We start from the raw sequence: 18,812 nt of genomic DNA, 5'->3' as shown, positions 1-18,812 counted from the left end.
TGTATATTTTGAGTGTTGCCTAACAGAGGTAGAACTACAACCCCAATGGCTTGTAGAGGGAGAGATGCCAGCTCACAAACTGAATCACAAAATGACTATGAACACTTCCTAGTTTCAACCGTTCACATCTAATCAACCACAAGCTTGTGCTCGTAACCGCTCTGCCAATCATGTCACAATTCTCAAATATCAATATCTGTGAAATTTGATTTTTCTCAAAAACTACTGAACAGATCTACACCATTTAGTGTAGAGAAGTGTGGCTCAGGGGTTAGAGGCGGCAGACCCGGAAGCTGAGATCGGTCCTGGACCAGGGTTCAATTCCCCATCTCGGCGGGTCTTGGGCTCAAAAATTTCACGGACTCGATAATTCTCATTCCGGTGCCTACTCGACTCATGGGTTCACACTCTGCGACTCTGGGCAATAGCTTGCTTAATCTCCACTACGGCCCCTCGCGGAGGGATGCCTGGCTTTCACCTTGTGGATACCCTGCTGGGGTTATCTCACAGGGGAATACCAGGACGGGTTCCCAAGGCAAGCGCCTTGATGCCTTCGGGTGATACGTGCGCTATATAAATCGCAATACATACATTTAAACAAACACGTATGTTTTGGACCAAAACCTTTTTCTGTGCCAAATATGGCGTAATTCCGTTCAGCAGTTTGACCTGTAGCCTTGTCTAAAGTTTCCTTTGGAAAATGCATTTAGAAAACACGTTTTGGGAACCCCCTTTTTTTCTAAGCCCCCCCTTTGACCAATCACCCCCAAACTTTCAAGATAACAGCTGAACAAAAAAGAGAAACTTTTCGGTAAGTTTTGTAGAGATTCTTCAAACAACACTAAAGTTATAAGCACAAGGAGGGCTCCAGGACAGGGGCAGCGCAACACCTCGCCCAACTTGAGTGAAGCACCAAGGCTGCGGGGACCCCAGCGGGCCCCCCAACCCCAGCAAGCCCCGCTATTATTTTTTAAGAAATGCCCGTGGAACCTAGCCCACCCACAGCCCTCCTTAAAATAAAGCGCGAGAACCTGCATGAATTGCGCTGATTTTCTTTTCTTGGCCCTGGGGGCCTTCTGGGACCACCTGAGCAGGCCTAGGGGGTCAGGGTGTTTCTACCCTCTTGTTTTATATCTTTGTTTCCCTGTTTACTGGTGACTTGCTTTTACCGAGTCACAAGGCGGCTGCCAACACTTCCTGTTTTGGATTGTTGTCAGCCAATCAGAGTGAAGCTCATGCTCCGCCCAGTTATCGAAACTTTTATTTTTCTAATTTCACAACAACTACTGAACGGATTCACACCATTTAAAAAAAACTTTGCTGTCTGATCCAAGCACTACCTTTTTACCAAATTTGGGGTAATTCTGTTCAGTAGTTTTGGCTGTACCCCTGCACAAAGTTTCCTATGGAAAATTGTTTTTTTGACTCTTATTTTTGGATTTTCTCAAAAACTACTGAACTGATTTACACCATTTAACAGAAAGGTCACTTTCTGAACCAAGCTCTATCTTTTTTCAAATTTTGGGGTAATTCCGTTAAGTTCTTTGGGCTGTAATTCGTTGCAAAATCTCCTATAGAAATTAACATTGGGAAAACGCACTTTGGGACCCCCCTTTTTTCTCACCCCCGCTTTACAAATCACCCCCAAACTTTAAGGATAGCAGCTGACCTGGATAGACTTTTTGGGGGGGAAATTTCGCAAAGATTCTTCAAACAACGCCACAGTTATTAGCAAATCAAAAAATGCTTTTGCTGTTGAAACTAGGTTCTAACTATAACTACCTACTGGTGACTGCCAGTAGGTAATATATATCCACAGATTTGCCCAGCAATTGAGGCCGCACACCGCTGCAGGTAGGTCACAATCTTTCTTACGGCAAACAGGCAGCTTCCCATCCTGTTTTAAAATCCCTTGGCCTAACGCGTTTCAGAGACCCATTCTCCTTCTTGAGAGGCCTCGTGGATAGCTTGCATATCATATACTCTGCATTATCCCCTGAGTGCTACTTAAATATATGTCATTTGCCTCCAGCGTGCCGCAATGCATTCCATTCTTAAGTGCACGCAGGGAGTTACAGTTAATTTCTGTACAATAGTGTCCTCCAGTGGGTTCAGGTTATTCACGCCAATGTTACAGCAGGATTCCTACCCAAGTTCTTCTCCCCCCAATCTCAAGAATCCTTGGTCGACTGGACCGTCTAATCTCCTAAGAAATGTGAAGGGAAGAACAACAGGTTCATAATAACTTTATAGACAACAAATTCAATACAACTCAAGAACCACTGACTACTGAATAAAGTTTAGGGGTTTTATTACAAAGCCAAAAACAACTGAACATACCGGCACCTCAGTATGAGGTTGAGAAAATAAATGGGCACTAATACAAACATAATCCTATGCAAGAGTCTCATACAATTTAAGATGATGATTAAAGTAATCTCTAAAAGCATTAGAGAGATGATGACAGTCCCTGCTTGAAGCTTTGACTGCATTCGATCAAAGGAAAGAAAAGAAAGTTAGTCTGTCCTTACGCTAACACTAAAGTGGCATCCGTACTTAGCATCCCTCCCAGGCAAGAGAATAAAGTCTCAGCAGTGAAGACTTCCTAAGAAGTACACTCACTTTCCATAGGTAAGTAGCCTAGCTACTGAGCTCGTTCGAAGATGCACCTTCTATTCTCCTACCCTGCTCTTTCCAAACTCAAATCTGACTTCAACTAACTCCAATTGACTCACCTCCCTCGGGGCTCTGTCCCTAATATAAAATCCCCAAAATGTTAAACACACCCTAAACACGCCTCTTCAGCAGGTCTTCAGGCTGTGCTTTTCCAACGAAATTGTGTCACCGTCCAAAACCGTTGGTGTATCCTTGGAACCCAGGCACCTTCTCCGCCAAAAGTATCTTCTCTGCATTCCAATACCTTCCCCCATCTCTTGCTCCTACCATCCTTACTCCTAAATCAAAGAGTTATTCCGCCTAACTAAACATGTGTCCTTGCACCTGCAACAGAACGCCGGTGAACGAACTAGCCTTTTACACACACAGATCTATAATGTAAAATTCGACTAAGAAAGGAGCCATCCCAACGAGAAATACATTTTCAGGCCTACAATTTCTTCGACAAGCTAAGAACCACAGTTAGGCCTCTTATTAATGCTTTCATAAAATGAGACCTTTACACATCTTAAACACATTTCTAGACTACATTATGAAAGTTAGATTCTAAATCATGTTAATGCATTACAATTTATTCACAATACGAAATCCTACTTGTGCAACTTTTAACATGGTGCACTTTTCAACCTAATGCAACATCTCATACGAGAAACAATAATTTCTACATTACTTAAGGCACATTTATGTTAACACTACATTAGTTTCCAAACGTCATGAACACTCCTAAACATTCTAACATAATTTTGATTATTACTACATTTCTAATGATCACACATTGGTACAGTCCTCTAAATATGCGGGTGCTGACTACCCATGATTATGACGTACCCCTAAAATTTTCTGAATAACTTGGCGCTCTAGCACCAATTTAGGGACATCTTCAGAAGCCCTCCATTGAGCCTCGGATGAGACTCTGCTTGCTTTATTAGAATCCCCTGCTGCGTCAGCCACAAAGGCAATCTTACCCCTCATGTTGACCCTTCTATTTTTTTACTCGGTGGTGCGATCCCTCCATGGCCTGGAACCACCGCCTTACATGTCTCCACAGAATTGCCCTGAAATTGAAGCTTCACACCGCTGCAGGTAGGTCACAACCATTATTACAACAAACGGGCAGCTTCCCATCCAGCCGCGGTCGGTAGTGGGAGTACCTGCCGGGCGGTGACGTGGGGAGGGGGAGGGGCAGGGTGGGGGGTAGTAATCTATGAATTACGGAGGTTTATGGGTAAGTAAACATATAAATAAATAAAACTAATTTTGTTGCTGCACTGCATCCCCAAATGCGATGCTGTGCACACAACGAAATTCATTTTATTTATTTATATGTTTACTTACCTGTAAACCGCCATAATCCATAGATTACTACCCCCTACCCAGCCCCTCCCCCTCCCCACATCACCGCCCAGCAGGTACTCCCACTACCGACCGCGCCTGTTCGCATCCTGTTTTAAAATCCCTTGGCCTAACATGTTTCAGAGAGTCCATTCTCCTTCTTCAGAGGCGCGTGGATAGCCTGCAAATCACGTACCCTGCATTATCCCTGAGTGCTACTTATATATTTAATTTGCTTCTGGTGTGCCGCAATCCATTCCATTCTTAAGTGCAGGCTGGGAGTTGCAGTTCATTTCTGTACAATAGTGCCCTCCAATGGGTTCAGGTTATTCACACCAATTTAGGGACATCTTCAGCAGCCCTCCATTGAGCCTCGGATGGTACTCTGCTTGGTTTTATAGAATCCCCTGCTGCGCCAGTCACAAAGGGAATCTTTCCCTTCATGTGGACCCTTCTGTTTTCTACATAGGTGATACGATCCCTCCTCTGCCTGGAACCGCAGCCTTACATGTCTCCACAGAATTGCCTTGAAATTGAGGCTGCACACCGCTGCAGGTAGGTCACAACCTTTATTACGACAAACAGGCAGCTTCCCATCCCGTTTTAAAATCCCTTAGCCTAACACGTCTGCAAGGTCTTGGTTTGGGATGAACAAGTATATCTACTGTTGTTTCATCAATGAGGTTTAAGCTTCTGTACTTTACAACCATGTTCAAATTTCTTTGTACAAGTCTTCTGTGTGATCAATTAAAAAAAATCTTTATTTTACATTTTATATTTTTTTATAATATTTTGTTTTATTAAAAATATCTATCTATCTATCTATCTATCTATCTATCTATCTATATATATATATATATTTATATATATATATATATATATATATATATATATATATATATATATATATATGTAGTATTAAATGTAAATATATAACAATTGAGATAATGTGCAGGGATTTTTTTTTATTATGTTACCCAATATATCTATTTGTATGTTTATATAAGTATATATTTATATATATAAATATATACATATGTAGTATTACATAATATTTACATTTGTTTAATTTACATTATGGTAAAATTATATATTAAAATACTTAACATTTACTACTTTAAACTCTATCTATAATAAATATTTGATATTATTGTCTATTTTTGGACAATATCAGTGTCAACAATATTTTTGTACATACCATTATAAGTATAGGATTTCGACATTATAGTCTGCAATATTTTCGACATAGATATTTCTTTCCACAATATTGTGTCAGTTATACCTGCCAAATAGGCTCCACTTCTTACAAATGTAGAAATATTTATGAAGGAACCACCATAGGCCTGATGAACAACTCTAAAGTAGGTGTGCATTCAACTTTCATCTTGAAGAAGGTTGCAATTAACCAACGTGGCGAATGATGACTCCTCTGACCAAACTGTATGTTGCCTGTAAGTATTCACAATGACATTTTTTGCGAGACAGAAAAAACATTTCATATTTTAAAATGTGGCATCATACTTGGATATGTTTCGAGAAACTACTCCTTAGCTTCCAGTTTCCACTGAGGCCCTGTCATGTGTTTATCTAGGTTCCTGATCGATACTGTGAACTTATGCCCCTATTCAGCGATAAAGCCTTTTATTCCCTATATTGGCATAACCGTTCAAGTGCGATTTTCTGAAAAGTCATCTCTGGCCTCACACGAACAGAGCCACAGAGCCACATTCCAGCATGACTCTCTGCTACTTCCTTTGCGACCAATTAGTGCAATGACAGAGCAGCAGTCACTATCTGATATTCCTAGATAACACTCCGAGTTCTTCAACAAGATAAAAACTTAGCAAACCTGGAAATCCCCGCTTGCTATGTTTTGATTAGTAATGGAACTCTAATGAGCAACTGATAACTGTCACTTCCTAGTGACATCTTTGTTTGACGTCTTATGTCCAGCAAACTTGCGTCAAACCCGGCACCTGTCAGGTATAAATATTACCAACGTTGCCTTAAGCAATGCGAAGCTAGCTGCTGTTGAGCGAGAGCTACTGTTGCTGATGCCAGCTGCCTGCATGACCCCGTGTTGGTAAAAACTAGCACTCTGTCGCTGCAGCCTGCTATCCTGTGGTGGTGAAGCTACTGATTACCATTATCGCCGCTACAGCGCGAACTGTGGTTCAGTACGCTTGAGGAGCCGTGCAGCCGTTCTCTGCGAAGACATCCAGCCCAGCTGCCCGCGGACGCTGTCACCCCTCCTTCCTCGACGCGCTGAGAGAAGCCGCTGCCTTTCTCGTGCAGAGAAATCCAGTCCCGGCGCTTCCGGTTTAGCCTCGCAGGTGACTGGGATATCGAGAGAGACCCCTGAAGGAGATACCAATCCTCCATCATTCTATTCAGAGGTATGGTGTTGACTAAACCCTTAGACGAGAATTCTTGAAACAAACCTTGGCAAAACCAACTTAACTTAAGCTACTTACTTACTCCCCCTTCTCACGTGTTAGGCCTAGGTCAGGCACACTGGGGTAGGCTTAGTTAGAAGCACCAGTTGAGTATGTTAGCCTAATGTATATATGACTGTATATATGTTTTATTACTCTTAAACCATTGTATGGCTAAGAAACCATATCAATGCTTTTACAGTTCTATTTCGCTATTCTTATCTTACTGTACGTACTTTTTATAATAACAGTTATTGCAATTGTGGCAATACATTTCTCTTGTATGAGAAGAAAGACTGTTCAATAAATGTTAACCTTTATTGATAAACGCCCGTCTCTCTATTCTCTACATATTGTGAAAGTAAACTGCACCAGACTGACTGAGTGAAATCTATGTCTATTGTTTCACACGACCCTAGAGATCGACTCTTGATCTGAGGAGCAAAGTTGTCATGTTGCACGGTTGTTGGAAAACTGAATCCCTTCTTGTCTGTGCCAAGGAAGCTGATCACTTCCTATGCAGAGAAGAAAGTTTCCAGTGACCTCTGAGCTAGTTGGTAACACAACCCAATTAAGTTTAGCATAGTCAGTGGAGGCCTGGAATATCCGCAGTTCCATGTCGATACTACTGTTTATGTTATTCCAATGCGCAGGGCCTAGTGGGAAACTAGGAACTACACTACATGGCGCCCAACGTTTGGTAAGGCGATAAACTAACGTAAGACTTGTAGAGTAACTCAGTCGTGCATATTTCACACCCCTTTCTCCCGTAAATACTCCAATAGACGTCTGGAGTGGGTGAAAGGTTAAAATCCGCCCGACCTTAGTAGGAAGAGATTCCTATGTAAAGCTCTGGTTTATTCAACGTTGAAGGATACAGTGTTCCAAAATATTGTGCATCTAATCTTTGTCTCCTTGGAGACCTACTCTGCAAAGCCTGCATTTTTAAAATGACAGACAGTGAAGAAGAAAGGGAAGCAGTTAGACTAGCATCCCAGCTAATGGAGGAAGACACAAGTCTCCTAGAAACAGATCCGGATGCTATTATCATCCCGGTCCAGTTAAGAAGATCTATAACTTTAAAACTTATAGAACACGGACTGACACCTCAAGGTGGTACAGTAATTTTCGTGATAGAGGCTCACGAGTATCGGCAGACAGAGGTATTCTATTCATGGATAAACTTTCCAGCGGTAAACGCAATAACACAAGAGTTTCACTATTACAAAATAGAGGAACCTCCGGATGAGTACGCCCCTTTCGAGGAGGTTGAAATTCCACTTAAATTTCAAGAGCACCTGCTCTGGTTTAATGGCGCCCTAAAACACAATAATCACATAACTAGGCTCGGTCCTCTAGGCAGACCAGGAGCCACGTGGCCGGTTCTAGCCAGCTACACACCACATCCTGACATTATAAAAATGTCTAAGGAAGAGCTGTTAGCACAGCTAAACACATTAATAAAAATACATAGGCAATTAGTCCAATATGTAATACGGACTGCAACAGTCCAGCCAGCTGTTAATACTCCACAGCTGACCCCTCATCAGGGGAACACAAATAAAATTACACCACAGAACATACAGTCATGTCTTGGTAAAACACCCGTAAAACGGGAACAAATTCCTTTCTGGTTAGCCCAGAAAATCACTCAAATAGAGGCAGTATTTCCTGATACTACCCCTATAGAGAAACACAGAATCTTGACCATCTGCCTTCCTATGGGAATCGCACCACACGTGGAGGACTGCGACACTTGGGGTACAGTCTTTGCTTCCATTTACACAAAAACACACGGTGTTCCGTCTATGGCGGTAATACCAGACGTGCTAAAACAGATTCAAAATGAATTCGGTCCAGAGCCCGCTTTAAATCTAGGTATGAAATTACTGAAAGATTTCAAGCAGGTCACGGCTATATTATTAGCCAACGTAAAGGGAGAAGCAGCATCTGTGGCGATTCGCCAGAAGTTGAGGGAAACAGATATAAAAGATCCTGTTGAGCTTGCAAAAATCATAGAAAAATGCTATGAAGAATTAGGTAGAGACAGCTTGGGTGGAAAACCAGTTAAGCCCCAACTGCTCGAAAATCCTATAAAATTATTTATTAAAAATAATTTAAACACTCCTAAAAAGAGCTGGGATGGGAATAAACAATCCACTCCCAAGGAAAAAGTTTTCCAGACCAGAGGAAGGTCTCCTCGACGGAGGGAAAGAACTCCGACTCGAGAACGCCAGTCTCCCCAGAGGGAGTCCTCTGAGAAAAGATATAACCTTAGAAATAGGGATAATATAAAAAAAACTGATAGATATCAAAGTATTGATACACGTCCCTCTCGATCTTTTCCACAGAATTCGGAAAGAAGAGGACGGTCAGACCCAGGAGAGCACACCAAGTCCAAAGACAAGGAACCTGCTCAAAATAAGAAATCTCAATTTCCTAAAAAGAAGGTAGCCAGTATTAGAGTAATCAACCATGCCGAGAATACTGAGGACACAGTTGAAAAACGGGGAGTGGGCATTGACAATGTTGGACAGTGCAGCAGAGATCAGTATAGCGCGCAAGAACTTAATGAGTCATCTGGAGACAGTGGACACGAATGAATACATTCAGGTTGAAACTGCCGACGCCAGACTTAGCGAGCCCCATAAAATATACGAAATAACATTGCGTATGGAGGGTGATAAGACCAGGAAAATTAAGGGTCTATTTTGGGATAAGCTCTCAAAAGGCTATGATATTCTGTTAGCTGAAAAAGATTGGCCCCCGGAGTTTGTCAGGGAGTGCCCTCGTGGCGAAGAAGTGATTATGCCTGCCTTCTCGAATCACATACCGATTCATAAAAAATACACATATGCAAGGAAATGGGCAGTAGCCCAGGCACCTGCATTGTATAAAAATCATGTAGGATGGGATGAGGATTCACCTCCTCACAAAATCCAACTAAAAAGTGAACCAACTGCCCAACGGCAGTATCCCATAAAGCAAGAAGCTAAAAAACAGGTCAGGGAGATCTTAGATCAACTTGAATACCAGGGGGTGATTGAAACATGCACCTCTCAAATGAACAATCCTTTGTTTCCTGTCTCCAAGCCAGACAATTCATATTGTCTAGTTTTGGACTACAGACATCTTAATACATGTTGCAAAACTTTTGCAGTACAAAACTCGCATAGTGCAGCCCTAATGAATAATATAGTTAGGAAAAAATATAAAACGACATTAGACATTTCTAATGGTTTCTTTTGTCAAAACATTGCACCGGAAAGCAGATACTTGACCGCTTTCTCCGCATTTGGGTCGCAGAAAAAATTCTGTCGACTCCCACAGGGGTTCAAGAATAGCCCAGGACTATTCTCAGCTAGGGTAACAGAGTTACTACAGATCTATGATGATGAAGCGTTATCTTACGTAGATGATATTTATCTCACAGACGACGACTTGGATACTCACTTGAAAAGAGTGAACACCATTATACTTGGGTTCGCAGCAGAGGGTTACAAATTCAACTTTAAAAATTCCCGAATTGCCCATCTGACAGTACTATTTTTAGGGTACGAATTATCAAGTGAAGGGAAAAGCCTAGCGGACAACTTCTTAGAGAAGTGCGCTGTACTCCAAGCTCCAAAAACGCTGAAGAATTTACAATCCATACTAGGTTTTCTGAATTTCGGAAGAACTTACATCCTAAATTACGCAGAGAGGGTTAAACCTCTCTACGAACTAATAAAACCTGATTTAAAACAAATCAATTGGACTCAAAAACACACAGAAATTTTGAGATCACTGCAAACAGACATGTTAGCAAAAACAAAATTAGATACACGTGACAACACACGCGATCTTGTAATCCGAGTCATCCCAGGAAGATGCGGAATCACGTACCTAACCTCTAATGAAGGAGAAAAGGTACCAATTTCAATTAAATCTCACTTGTACACACAAACAGAAAAAACATTCAGTCACACAGAAAGAACTGTGAACGCAGTGCAGATCGCATTAGCAAATGAACGAGAACTAGCACACGGCAAACGGATTAATATCCTTACAGCGGAATCCGCCTTCGAGGCGCTATTCAGCCCAGTAAACCTGCCTACAGTGTCACTGGATCCAAAATGGATACAGTGTATAGATTCTCTAGGAGCGGAAGACGTGAAATACTATTTCGCCCCGCAATACGAAGAACTGAATGGTTTAGAATATGACGAAGAATATCCTCTGCCAATCGAAATCATGCCTCTCCCACAATACGCCTGTATAATCTATACAGATAGCTTTGTACAGCATTTTAATGTAGAGAGTAAATCCTACAATCCAGCATGTGCGATCATTAAAGGTCGTTGGCTGTGCGGTAAATTCAGACCGAAAGTAACAAAAACTGAATCAGTAAAGTACTGTTCGGTTGAAAGAACTGAAATCAGATCTTTAAAGATGGCGCTCGAAAATGCAGAACGCGAATTCCCCACACTTATCGTGTGCGATTCTCATTTTTGCGTCAACTCTTACAACAATAAACTGCTGAGTTGGATCGAAAACGACTACAAAGATGACACAGGTGCCACAATAAAGCATAAAAAGCTCTGGAACGAGGTAGCTCTTTTACAAAAAGAACTACAAAAGACTCACGTGATTCACGCACAGAGTCTTCAACGTGATGGCGTTCACGTTGCAGGGAATTAATTGGCTAATACAGCCACCGCGGAAGCAACTAAACCGGCTTCCGTAGCCACAAAAAAGCGTACAGATAAGTATATAGACGGGGAAACCATGCTAGCAGTAAAAACGACTGTAAAAGGCGACTGCGCAGCACTACCCATAAACTATCCACTCAATTATGCATACATAATCGATGCAAACTCCGTTCCTTTTGCTCGAATCCCTGGAGTGGGGGATAGAGTAATTCCAAACAGGAGCAGGAGGGGCTTCCTCCTACTGGAAGCACACATGGGGTTGGGTCTGAAACACCAAACAATCAAAGCCTCTCTGAAAGAATTGCAATCAGAGTACTGGTGGCCAGGAATGAGTATAGATATTCAATGTTTTGCTCAAAATTGTGAAGACTGCAACAGAGATCGCAGTAATGAACAGGCCAGTGTAGTTTCAGGATCCCTTCTAGACAGCATAAGGCGGTCTATCTGCGCAATCAAAGAAGAGAAGCGCGTCCCAGTGTACAACGTTTAAGACGAAATACACTTAAATAATGAGGCCCCAGCGCTCGGCTGACGCTAGAACAGTTATAAAAGATTCGCGAGTCCATATCGGCACATACGCAATTACCACGTTCCATTCTGACCAGGGTCCTGCTTTCAGCTCTCGAGCCTATAAGGAGGCCATGGCCAGCATGGGAATTGGGTTGCGGTATTCTTGTCCGTCGCATCCCGAAGGGAATAGTGTGGTAGAAAGAAAAAACCGGGACATAAAGCAATCTATAACAGCGAAGGTATTAGGTTCAGGCGCTGGGTGGGTCAAACATTTAATAAGTGTCCAGACTAGTCTTAACAACATGCCAAGAAATTCTCTAAAAGGTTTCAGCCCATACGAACTATTGTTCGGAATTAGAATGAACGTTCAGGACCTCGATAGTCAGATGTCAGTGGTACAAGAAGAAAAAACGCAGTTTGATGTAAAAGACCGTTTGGCTGTTTTACAGGAACTGAATGAAACAAGAAAATCATTAAGCAACATAAAGTTAAAGCAACAGCCAAGTACCACTGACGAGGCACCACCCGCAACAGCCCCAGCAAGGCCTGTCTGGATTCCAAAGATTGGGGATCTAGTCAGAGAAAAGATCGCGGTGAAGAAGGAATTTGGGCCTTCTTACAGAAAAGCAGTACCTGTCTTAGCAGTCACCGGAACAAGATCAGTTGTGCTACCGCCCCTTGCTGGTAAAAAGGAGAACAGAATCGTGTCCATCGATCTGGTAAAACCACAAGCATGTGGCCTATAATCAACAGTAGGCCCAGTGGACTCCCAAGAAACAACAGAATACCCAAACTTGCAACAATCCAAGAGGTTCAAACTGAAAGACTAATCACATTCGATCAGCCTGCAGTGCACAATGAAGGACTATGCAATAATGCCATGGAACTCGTGCCTCTTGAAACACAGATTGCAACAGTTCGTCAAGAAACACCAGTCTACAATGATGTGGCATCAGAAAGTGCTACCGAGAGACAGATTGAAAGAACAATCCCATCAATTGACAGAACTGCCTCTGGTTATTTCATCAACTTCGACAACTTCTCTGAAGATTTTAACGACCACGAAGTAATGCCAGAAACAAAAAAGTCTTTTAAAGAAAAAGCAACGGAACTCTTTCATCAACTGAAGGAAATCTACCTTATTTCCCCTTGGCTAGAGTTCTGGTTCGGTCTAGGTGTATTTTTCCTCCTGCTTTGGCTCATCATGGTACTGTGTTTGGGAAAATTCATTGAAGGAAAATATATTACAATGGACACAGCAAGTCAGAACATCAACCTAGTCCTGAAACCACACAGATCATCCCACGTGAAGAAAAGAGAACTGTCAACAGTAAATGTCACAGCAATTCCAATACCTGGTGGGGTAGTATGGGAGAAAACAGACTATGAGATATATGGTCCGGTCGAAATCCTGAAGTATCCTCATCAACTAAAGGTTTCCTTAAATGACTTTGTGACACCAAGTACATTCTCTGATGATTGGGACTTTAACAGTATTAATGACATGATGTCTGATTTAGTAATGTCAGCTAGATTCACAGATCATGATTATTTACAAGGTTCATCTAGTTATGAGCAATTATTCTGTTACACCCACTATGGGGATCACTACTTGCATAAATCTGCACAGCCTAGAAATGTTTTTATGTATAATCAATGGGAACATTGTTCTACACCACCTAAAAGCAGTTCTAAAGCATTCTTTGAGAAATTCAAATACTTCTCAGGGTTTAACACCAGTGATGCAGAAACGTTTTATTATAAACTGTTAGATAAAACAGGAATGAAAACAATGCTGACAAATTCTAAATTTATATATTCAGAAGCATTTTATGACAAAATGATGACATTTGGTTTTGATTATTGGAAAAATAATATTGAAACGAAAACGATTTGGGGTACAAAAGATTGGCAGGTGCAAGGCATAGAAGCACTATTTAGAACCTGCATGATACCAGAACAAATGTTATTTTTAAATGACACTGTACACCAAACATCTTGTCTTGGCCTAGCTAAGATCAAAGAAATGAAAACACCGTCTATACCAAAGCCAATAGCTGAGAATGCAACTGCAGATAATGAGTTAGACGTGTCACACATTTTACATTTCAACAGAACACATCCTGATTGGAAAAAATGGTTAATCTGGCCTACAGACACAAATAGCTGTCAAGATAGGTTCCTGAATAAAACACAGGGTTTAAAAATGACCAGATTAGACCCTAGATATTCCCAGAGACAACATCCAGGGATTATAACCACATACAGTGTAGGGAAACTCTGCCTAGAATGGCTAACTACATCCACACTGGCTGAAATTAAGCAACACTTGTCTTTATTAAAAGATGGTGCTGATTTGCGCGATTTCATTCTTGGACCACGCAAACAGCGTCAAAAGCGTTTCATAGCGACCAGCATCTATGCTGCTTACAACGAGGCTTAGAAAGTAAAGCAAATTGAAACTGCTGAAAAAATACGAGAAATTGATCGTATTAATTTGGAGAAATCACTTTCTGTGGTAGACAATGGGTTAATGACTCTGTCTTCCAGAATATATTCTTTGGACAATATTGTATCCTCTGCCTTTGATGTGATAGACAGAGATTTGCTAATGTTACAACATGGCCAGTCTCAACTACGCTCTATTATAGAACTAGGCTGGACGCTGCAAAATCTTCGTTCAGGCTATGTGCCTTGGCGTCTGATAAACACAACGTCATTATTTTCCATTTTTAACCTTACTGATAAACAGATCAGTTTGGCACAGAAAGGAGCAGACTATACAATCTTGAGCATCGAGAAACTCGAGAGATTACCATTGACAATGTCAGAGAGCCCTGTCATTGAATGGATAATACACGGAATTATCACAATTCCGATAACAACTTTCCGATTTAAAAAGTGCCTTGAATACATACCTGCTGGCCAATATGAACAATTGGGTAAAGGATATGTAAAATCTATATGGAAATTACCATACACTCATTCTTGCTATAGTGACAGTGACAAAAATGTATTTCTTAGTGGTGAGAACTGTAAACATTCACTAAGCGGTATACTTTTGTGTCAGGGTATTAATTTACACGGAGCATGTGATGGAAATTCAAACAACCTTTCATGCCACCAGCTAGTCACACCTGCAACTCAGATAGAGCCCTTCTTTATGCAACTCGCAAACGGGAGTTACATTCTAAGAACGGATCACAGGTGCTGTGGCCTCGCGCCCGGACTAAGTTATCTAGTACAAGTAACGTCCATGGTCAAATGCTTTATGCAAGCATTGTTCCCGAGCGGGCCTCCAGACATAGTGACTCCCCTCTGGCCTCGTCTGAATCTCTATTCTATACGAATTGATACATTAAGCAAAATGAAATCTGTGCTTTTACAGACAACAGTGCCTATAACGTCATCTAAAGAGACGTATGATCTTCTAGTCGCAAGGACGGCTACTGAGGTCCATGACCTTTTATCAACAAATTGCCCCGTGCATTTCGTAGAAATGTTTAGCCAACTCCTTAACATGTCTAGTGCAACAAGCATCCCAGGCATATTTAAGACAGTCTTTACGGGACTGCTAACACCCTTCCAGGCAATTTTGGGAATCTTTCCTAATTTTGTGCACTCCATCTTTGGTGGTATTCCACTATTTTTGGACTCCTTGCAGGGATTCTATTTTTGACCATCCTGCTACGTTATGGCAAGCCTCGGCTCAGACATAGCTCCCATGGGAATGGAAGAGACAATCCTAGCAATGCGCTACAGGGACAGGATAACTAACGTCCTCGGATTGGCCAGGCTGAGAGATCTAAACATGACCTGGTTCCTTTCATTCAGACCGATATGGCAAAATTGCATTTTACCTGTGCTACGGTGTATGCTTTGCGGCGAGGAATGCGTGTTGGACATCTGTCTTTCACTTCCATCAGCAGTACCAGTGGACGTCGATACTTTGCTAAGTCCAATAACGGCTCACGCATTGTGTTGTCCCCAGCGGCTACCAATCCTGATGACGGCATTCGTGGAGACTCCTGTACTACAGCCAAGTGGTAACAGTGGAGCGAGTGGCAAAAGCAACATCATCCAGGTACAACGTTGTGTGAGCATTGCTGGTCCTGCCCTCGATGACAGCAATCATTCTCACACCTGCCAAGTTACAGCGCTATCTAATTTGGTTGAACTATCACCTGATTTTGTAGACCAATTCTTTGCGAGCCTGTCTGATACGATGTTCTCACCCATAGAGAAACAATAACTTTTTAAACTTTTGAGAAGCTTTCCGACACACAGCGTTCCCATGAACTCTGAATTCGGCCTTCAGTTTGATCAACAAAAACTGCCAGGAGCTTTGGAAATCTATTTTCTTTGAATTGGACAATTTTTTTAATATTGACCCTTTTTTTGGCACGAACAATTCTTTGCTTACCGTAAAAACTATTCTTAGAGAACAGAAGCTTCACACTTCTATTTCTAAACACATCTAGAGACATAACAACATTACACCAGCCTCTAGCACACATGTTATTACAATGCATTTTTATGTGATGATTTATCTCGCATTTCTTCTGTCAGAGATACTTCATGTGTAATTCTTTTTGCATAATCGTTCATTGATTTTATATATTAACCTTTTGAATGATTACTATGCTTTAAACAACGTACAGTACCTAAATTCCATGTATTACAAGTACGCCTATTTTCGAATGCATTTATGTATTTTGGGGTGGGCTATGTTACACAATGTTACACATGCATCTAATTGCTTAGTTTTAGTAATTTTGATGGACATGAATACGTGGAGTGGGTGTCATGTGTTTATCTAGGTTCCCGATCGATACTGTGACCTTATGCCCCTATTCGGCTATAAAGCCTTTTATTCCCTATATTGGCATAACCGTTCAAGTGCGATTTTCTGAAAAGTCATCTCTGGCCTCACACGAACAGAGCCACAGAGCCACATTCCAGCATGACTCTCTGCTACTTCTTTTGCGACCAATTAGTGCAATGACAGAGCAGCAGTCACTATCTGATATTCCTAGATAACACTCCGAGTTCTTCAACAAGATAAAAACTTAGCAAACCTGGAAATCCCCGCTTGCTATGTTTTGATTAGTAATGGAACTCTAATGAGCAACTGATAACTGTCACTTCCTAGTGACATCTTTAATTGACGTCTTATGTCCAGCAAACTTGCGTCAAACCCTGCACCTGTCAGGTATAAATATTACCAACGTTGCCTTAAGCAATGCGAAGCTAGCTGCTGTTGAGCGAGAGCTACTGTTGCTGATGCCAGCTGCCTGCATGACCCCGTGTTGGTAAAAACTAGCACTCTGTCGCTGCAGCCTGCTATCCTGTGGTGGTGAAGCTACTGATTACCATTATCGCCGCTACAGCGCGAACTGTGGTTCAGTACGCTTGAGGAGCCGTGCAGCCGTTCTCTGCGAAGACATCCAGCCCAGCTGCCCGCGGACGCTGTCACCCCTCCTTCCTCGACGCGCTGAGAGAAGCCGCTGCCTTTCTCGTGCAGAGAAATCCAGTCCCGGCGCTTCCGGTTTACCCTCGCAGGTGACTGGGATATCGAGAGAGACCCCTGAAGGAGATACCAATCCTCCATCATTCTATTCAGAGGTATGGTGTTGACTAAACCCTTAGACGAGAATTCTTGAAACAAACCTTGGCAAAACCAACTTAACTTAAGCTACTTACTTACTCCCCCTTCTCACGTGTTAGGCCTAGGTCAGGCACACTGGGGTAGGCTTAGTTAGAAGCACCAGTTGAGTATGTTAGCCTAATGTATATATGACTGTATATATGTTTTATTACTCTTAAACCATTGTATGGCTAAGAAACCATATCAATGCTTTTACAGTTCTATTTCGCTATTCTTATCTTACTGTACGTACTTTTTATAATAACAGTTATTGCAATTGTGGCAATACATTTCTCTTGTATGAGAAGAAAGACTGTTCAATAAATGTTAACCTTTATTGATAAACGCCCGTCTCTCTATTCTCTACATATTGTGAAAGTAAACTGCACCAGACTGACTGAGTGAAATCTATGTCTATTGTTTCACACGACCCTAGAGATCGACTCTTGATCTGAGGAGCAAAGTTGTCATGTTGCACGGTTGTTGGAAAACTGAATCCCTTCTTGTCTGTGCCAAGGAAGCTGATCACTTCCTATGCAGAGAAGAAAGTTTCCAGTGACCTCTGAGCTAGTTGGTAACACAACCCAATTAAGTTTAGCATAGTCAGTGGAGGCCTGGAATATCCGCAGTTCCATGTCGATACTACTGTTTATGTTATTCCAATGCGCAGGGCCTAGTGGGAAACTAGGAACTACACTACAGCCCTGCACATCAGAGTGCAGCTGTCTTTCTCTAAACATTGCAACAGCCTTCAACTATATCGTACGGTTTATCAACTAATACCAATTAGGGAGAATTGTTCCTAATACAATAATATCCACCGTTCAATGCACATAAAGTTAATTATTTTCCACCTATGCAAGCATTCATGTTAAGTTAGCTGACAATGAGATATACGTGGATATTCAGCCAAAGTATCTTACAGAGGAAGTGCTTGTTTTATACTAACTCTGAAGACAAAGTCGAATTCTCATGATTAGCACAAAGTGAGCCTACAAATCAGCGGTTAGAAACCAACTTTCCGGCAGCTAGGACTAGAATGTAATTATTCGCATAAAATATTGCATTAATTTACTAACAGGCCAGGCTCATCAGATCTTCATTGGTCCCATAGGCCTCTTAGAGGAGCAGAATATTTAGCTTTGGTAAATACTGATCATAATTAAAGTAAAGTAGTTTTCCTAACTTGCTGAATTAAATACGAGGAGTGCTGCATTTCTTCCCTATGCAAATGAATCTTCAGTAAACACCTCCTAAAGTTAGCCAGATGCGCTGTACAGAAGGCAATGCATGAAAATTTACAAGCGCAACTCTTACATTTGCTAAATGAGCATGAAAAATTCAATTCTCAAGTTTTTGAAATGTTAATTGTAGGTTACAAGTTGTATCGAAGTCAGACATTGTTCATTCATAGTATGTTTAAATGCTGGAGACGAGTGAAATGGTTCCTAACTACATTTGATTAATTTCAGAGGCGTCCGTTGTTGGTTGGAGGATTATGTGCAGCTTCATGTTTTTTGT

This window comes from Lissotriton vulgaris, chromosome 4_1, assembly GCF_964263255.1.
Source record: "Lissotriton vulgaris chromosome 4_1, aLisVul1.2, whole genome shotgun sequence".
In the NCBI taxonomy this organism is placed as follows: Eukaryota; Metazoa; Chordata; class Amphibia; order Caudata; family Salamandridae; genus Lissotriton; species Lissotriton vulgaris.
The sequence above is the reverse complement of the archived record's forward strand: the minus strand, read 5'-3'. Positions refer to the sequence as shown.